The sequence below is a fragment of the Anguilla rostrata genome, chromosome 12 (genome assembly GCF_018555375.3).
Source record: "Anguilla rostrata isolate EN2019 chromosome 12, ASM1855537v3, whole genome shotgun sequence".
Classification (NCBI taxonomy): domain Eukaryota; kingdom Metazoa; phylum Chordata; class Actinopteri; order Anguilliformes; family Anguillidae; genus Anguilla; species Anguilla rostrata.
Window position 1 is genome coordinate 11674723 of NC_057944.1, and position 7151 is coordinate 11681873.

General features: G+C 38.5%; 1 protein-coding gene across 2 annotated transcripts in view; it reads right to left on the minus strand.

The window, feature by feature from the left end:
• sytl2b (synaptotagmin-like 2b) overlaps nucleotides 1-6147 on the minus strand; it is a 28519-nt gene extending 22372 nt beyond the window's left edge. The window contains exon 1 of one of the 2 annotated variants that reach the window (XM_064301641.1): nucleotides 5938-6147. The gene's annotated coding sequence lies outside the window, so the exon portion shown is untranslated. The remainder of the gene's footprint in view (nucleotides 1-5937) is intronic. The other variant, XM_064301642.1, reaches the window with a different exon arrangement.
• Between the last annotated feature and the right edge of the window lie 1004 nt (nucleotides 6148-7151).

Genomic DNA, 7151 nt, shown 5'->3' on the forward strand with positions numbered 1-7151 from the left:
GATCAATTCAACTCATTCAGCTCACTGTATCCATGGCAGATTTTATTTTCAACCAATCAGCTTTATCATTATTGAATGTTGGACGGTCATGGGCACATAACTCCTGGTGGATATTTTAAGTTACACAAAAACTTATCTCTGAAGAGGACCTCTTTTTTTAAGCCTGTTTTTTTTTGTTTGTTTTCTTTGGTAAATTCCATTTTTAAATGTTAATTTAATAGACAAATATTTTAATATTCGTCACAACAGACTTTAGCATTTAAATCTTTTTATATATTTTAATGTACCAGTTTTATAGTTATCTTTTTATATATTTTAATGTAACAGTTTTATAGTTAAATTAATATTAAATGTTCATACACATGCACATTTTTAGGACAAACAGAGTTTATATAGATATCCCTCTTCCCTGGCCATATCAGCATTGTAAGAAAAGAAGATAAAAGTATAAACTTTTAAACTATGATTGATGAACATTATTGAGGCATTCAAACCGCAGGAAGTGAAGCTCTCCTCACAGTGCTGAGCAATGTGACACGGGTTATTTTTCACCTCCTGCCAAAATTCCACTCCATGCAAATATTGACCTTCCAAAAAGCCATCTCAATCTCTGGCTGCTGAATGTATTTACCGAAGACGATAGCACAGTTTACCAGCACTGTTGACCGAAAAAAGGTGGAACCCAGTTCTAATACTAATACTTGCTTAACCAAACACATTTCAGCTGACAAATACATAAATAATTTTAGATTTTATTTAAAATCACATTTGGGCCATAGGAAACTGGTCCACGGAGTAATATGGATAAGATTAATCAGACGACCTCAGGACATCTTGTTACCAGGGTTTCACTTCATTTCACAGCTGATGTGTTCATCTTGTTCACCATGAGCTTGGCCAATCGAAAAGGTGTGCCATGTCATGTGCCACGGCCATGCCAGTGTCAACAGGGGCCAGGAGTCCCACAGTCAATGTGCAGTACACTACTGAGTCACCAGGGAGTTAAAGTTCCATTCGCCCGTGTTTCCGCCCAATCGCTGTGACTTAACAACCCCTCCGGTCATTTGGGAGCTGGCGGTCAGCCTGGATCAACTACGAGTTCCACAGTTCTACAGGGCCGTACCTGTGCAGCCCAGTGGAGTGACTGGCGTGGGTCACGGATGTGCTTCCCAATGTGCACTCTCCCAAATGGGTACGGGATGCGCTATTAGGCATTGCACCAAATTGTACAGAAAGGTAAAATACACAACAAACGTTCTTTAGAAAGTACAACAGACGCAACCAGATCTTTCTCTCTCTTCTTTTAAACACCATGTCAATCAAGTGTAGGAGGAGACTGCGTCAAAAATACGAAATATTCGACGGGAGGTAAAACAAGGAAAATCTAACAGTAACAGAATGGCAAAACGTGTAACCATAGCAACACATTACAGAAGGTATGCCTTCATGTCTGAAATCAGATAAAACCCTTGCCTTACATGGCCTGGTGTGGAATGAGCTTAGGGGAGACTTCAAAGGCACTTTACAGGAATTAGCTCCCCAGTAAAACTTGGGAATTCACGGCTGAATTGTCCGCACACATACTGTACACACCAAGAGAGGGAAACAAAACATTTCCCATAAGAATGAAATGCTTTGTAACGTTTCAGACTTCTTATTTACATAGTGTACATTATTAAACCGGAGGACGGTTCAATAGTAAATATGCAACTACAACTCTTGACCTAACTCTTTGCTGAGTGCCATAATTACCCGCAGCCTCAGACTGTATGCTACGGGCTAATATTGAAACAGATGGGCTTCAACCAAAGCCACTCTTGGGAAGACAGAGTAGGAGTTTTATTCTTTACATTTCCTATTGTACATAGCACGTAATGTTATAAATATGCATTCTGAATGGCTTCTAATCGGAATGCGACTTCTTATGTCTTTTCCGCATCACTGCACTACCACAAGGGATACTGAACCGTAGAGCAGGAATGGTGCACTAATTCCGGCACTTTCTATGCAATGTACGGCGGGCTTCACTGGTCCAGACTACGGAACACGATCCCGCTCGAGGGAAATGCATCTCTGGCCATCCCAGAAAAGGGCACCCGCTACAGAAACCCTCTGATCCGAAACTAATTTACCCGCCAAGACATTCCGCCAACCAGTAAGAGTACACGAGGACAGACGAGTACAATAAGTCGCTACAAAACATGGAAACAAAAGCAGCAGCTAATCACCATGCTATTCAAACTAAGGAGGACTGTCCTGCCGATGTATTTCTTCCATATGGTAAGCTATCTGAGTATGAGCTTTCTTGCAGGCCATTGCCCATGGGCAGTTATATAGTTACATAATGGGTATAATATTTCCACTTGTGAATTTAGGTCATTGCAAGCTCATTAACACAGGCAGGGTCTATAAAATATAGTCTATACATTAAAAAGTAAACAAAAACTGTTAAATAATCACCCTAAAAACAGAATTTAGTCTCTGGAATTTTAAAAATTTGTTGTGTATTCTTTCTTCCCCCCCCTCTATTAATTCTGACCTGACTTTATTTTTCATTTTGTTCCCCTTCATTTTCAATTTGCTTTCATCATCACCACACTGTATTCTGGATAAATTGTGAGAGCAGTTGCAAGTTACAGGGAACAACTGCCCTGTACTGAAATAGAATAAAGCACACCATAAATGCCAAAGTACTTACAGCTCTTATTGGCATCATATGAGACACATTAACATTATGACTACGTCTGAGCACTTCTGCTTGTCAGCATTCTGCACAATTGCACCAAATGGTTTTGATACTTTCAACCCTACACTCTGAGCTTTTTTAAATCCCCTGTTTTTTTTTTCTTTCCAATTTGGAATTGCCATTTGTACCTCTTGAGTTGCAACCATGTCACAGTTACCTGTGCCCACACAATGAAGCCTCTGCAGTCTATTTTATAGCTTACAGTCCACACAGTACTACAGGAGAGAGCCAGCACCGACTGGTATAGAGGCACATATCAAACAAAAACAACTGGAAGCCTGCAAACGCCCTGCATTCACGAGCTCACACTGCTTGCTGTTCAAACCTGAACCCTTATCAGACCAGGGAGAAAACATCACTACATAAAAACACACTGACATTCTTAAAGTGGAAGAATTGAAATGTCTCATTTCTTTTAAATTATTTTTATACTAAGATTAGTGTCATTTGTTTTAGACCAGCTGAGCACCATCTTGGGTGACAGAATCTGAGCACACATTTTGACATCATTTCCAAAAACGGCCTACTCCTGAAACAACAGCTGAAGCAGGGAGCTAAGTCATATTCTAACAGGAGGCCCCCCTTTTCACCAGGGCTACTGGCCCAAGACATTTAATTACAGACATTTAATTTAATTGTGCGGCCACAATTTCCAGGGGATTTATGCAGTGTACAGGTAAAATATACCAGTCAAATGTTAGTGTGCTACATTATGAGGGATTACAAGACTGTTTAGGATTTGTTCCTCTCTGCTACATTCCCCAAAAGCAAATATATGCTCTATTCAATTATCCATGCATTAATTCAATACAAAAGAACAAACATTTAATCAGCTGATGCTTTGGTGAATCCCATTAGCGAGGTACCTAACCGGTTAAATCACCTTATCTAGTTACCTAGCACCTGTTACATCCTCTTATTTAGGAACATAATACATGTCGGTTACATTTATTTAGGTTCTATTATCTATTGGATTTAATTCATTCAACACCTACTATCTGTCAGATTTACTTATTTATGTGCCTAATGCCCACATAATCCCCTTATCTAGTTCCCCAAAATGGTTAGATCCACAGATTATGGTGCTCTAATGTCTCTAATGTAATATCTCTAATGTAGGTACATAAAAGCCAATAAGGACAGCTCATGAAAATAATTCTATCTGAAGTGATATGTTAGAAGGGTTCTGCAAACACATGGGAAATCTAACTGAGGACATTATGGGAGGAAATGTGCAAAAGCCATTGGCTGTGTGTTCTGTAATTCCTACATGGGTGCACCTAATAAGCTACTGAAAACCATGCCAAACTGATCCACTGAAATCTCATAAACTAAATAAATAAACAGCCTCAGATCTGGATTCAGTTAATTGCCCTTAATACTGACTTTCGAATAAATGCCAGTGTAATTTGCTTCTACCAAATCAGTTTGGCAAGTTCACTTTGGTTATTGCTGCTCTCACCAATGAAGAAGACCACTTGCATGGTGGCTCAATGCCAAGGTTAAATAATAACCGAATTCCCTGAAGAACACTGAACAGAAATCCCAAACACACCCTGTCTTTGGTTGGACAGACGAGCACACAAGCACCTAGCTACTTTATCATTTTTTAAATTTTTTTTATTTTCTTAGTCTGTGTAGGTTCATGCTAACACAAACATTTCTATCCAGCAGTGTTACAGGGAAATACGGAAAATTTGGAATGTTAAATGCTGACCTCTCACAAAGAAGAGGTCAGCGTTTAGAATGTGTGTGACACAGGGCCCAGGCAATACGTGTGGAACCCCACCCAAATCTTCTGAACTGGGTCGCTGTTCAAAAGAACAGCTAACTGTGCAATACCCAGATGATACGTGGTAAAAAAAGTATCATATTGTCTCTTTTTACCATTTAAATAGGAAGACATAGTCATAGCGACTTTTAGAATCAGATACTTATGCCTATCGTTCTGACCAGCTAAACGCCCTTAAATCATAAATGTCTGTTGAACATTAGATAAATAAAGAATGCCAAGCATCATGGCAGACTGAGCAACAGCTGCCATATCTGTTTAAATGCTCGCATGCCCATTTCACAAACCCTCCTCAAAGAGCATGGATTGCTGCTCAAGATTAAAAGTACAAATGGATTCAAATATTTCCATGATTTCATAGTTTAGGTCAACAATTATTTACCAAATGACCATTTTTAGAAGACATTTTAGAAGAGAAAAATGGGGAAGAGGAATTACGGGGACAAAGTCATCCTTTCAATACTTTGGTGTTATTGCCAGTAGCCTAAACAATATGAGTGATTGGGTTACGATAACCAGGAAATGCTATATGACATAAATTCTTGATAGCCTTGTATGAAGTGTTAAATAACGTAAACTAAGCATATCTCTACATCCAAATCTGGCCAAGATCAAGTTCCCAAGTAAGTGGACCACTTGCTGCAAGAAACTTGACATCAAATTTCAAGGTCGGGCACGTTACATTATAGCCAAGCTAACGAACAAGTACATTATACAGCCAAAGCCCTCAAACAGAAATATTTTATGTGCAACATACAAACAAATAGACAAACAAAAGAAACAATAAAATAAACTATCCAATACATAAAGAAACATTACAAATACACTGGATACACAATATGAAATAAATAAATAGCTTCGGGAGCTATATCATAACAAGTCTGTCCCACAGAAGGGATCAAGATATCGCTCAGTGAACTAACAGAGATGAAAATTGATGCAGTTTTAATAAGCAAGCCCTATAAAGGACAGACTATAACAACAGCAGAAATGCGTTTAGTATTACAAAAAAACACTCCAAAAAACATTTGTCAGTAATTTACTACGGAGTGTTAGAAAAGTAACTAATGTCCATCTAGTCATCTAAATAGAAGTTATTTACAGTAGCAACTGCATCAACGTTTATATTTCAATCACACGTTTTAATTGTGCGCCCAAAACTGTCCCTTATAACTTCGAGACGTTCTCTATACGTCCCGTCATATTCAGCGATCATGGATAACTGCTTTAGATGGCTAGCATGACAGCTACAGTCGGTGATATTTTTCAGTCACGTAGGCTATATTTCGACAGCATATTAAAAGTTCGGAGTGCATTTAGCAAGTAAGCTACAGTCGCAAACGGAGCGTTTTAGACTAAGAATTATTCATGACTACGACAGGGCAAAAGTTTACTCTACCTTCGTCCGGTTCCTGGTTTGCTCATCTCCCAAAACAGAAGCGTGGAAATTAATCCGTGGCAGTGGATTAAACCCTCTTGAGTTTGACTGCGGGTGACATCAGAAGAGGGAGGTTTATATGAACCCACCCTGTCAGTGAAACCTGTTCCATTTGGAATTGGACAATGTGAAAGAGGTACATATGACAGGCTGTTGTTATACCTACACATTTTAAATGTACGTTTAAAAAAGAAAAACGAAACAAAATATGTACATCCATCTTATCAAATATTGCTCAACGTGTCGAATGTTGCTTAAGATTTCAGTGTCTGCCTTCCGACTTTTTTTTTTTTTTTGCTGTCACTTTTGTCCTTTAAGATTTTCCCAGGTATATTAGTCAAGCCTAAACGGACAAACTTAATACAATCGAACGTTTAATTAAAAAAATATAATAATGATATTTACCTATGATACGTTATCCTCTGTAATTAATATTTTGAGGGTTCTGTAATAATTTGCAGTCTGCCACCTACAGGACAGTGCCGAATAGTGCGGCAGTGCAATATAATGGGTAAGGAGTTGGTCTTGTAACCTGAAGGTTACTGGTTCGATTCCCCGGTAGGGCACTGCCGTTGTGCCCTTGAGCAAGGTACTTAACCTGCATTGCTTCAGTATATCTGTATAAATTGATGTAATGTAAAAAAAAAAAAAAAAAAATTTTCACACTGGATGAGTGTCTGCTAAATGCTTGTAATGTAATTAGTATACAATCTCTGTTGTGGCTGGCTTTGCCATTTTGAGTTGTAATGTATTACACTCAGTCTAGAATACTTCAAATGATTCCCAGTCACGGTATAATCTTTTTACAATATACTGACTGTTGATTCATTTGCACTTGATTATTATAAGTGGGCCTATGGGATTTCCTGGTGACATCACACTTTTGGATTCCTGAGACAAGCACTGATCCTGACAACTTCTTAGATTGCAATGAAATGTACAGTATAAAAACGTGACCACTTAGACATGTTTGTTTTTGCCATTTCCTCTGCGATGAGGTACATGCAATTGTAATCAGTATTATATCATAAATAATAAATGGCATGCATTTTCAAACTGCCTCAACTGCTGGGTATATGCAGAATTTCCCTATTTCTGTTATCCATTGTCCATCCTCAGATGACCACAAAACAAGTATAAATACTAATGGCTGCACACCAAGCAGAAGACTGAAG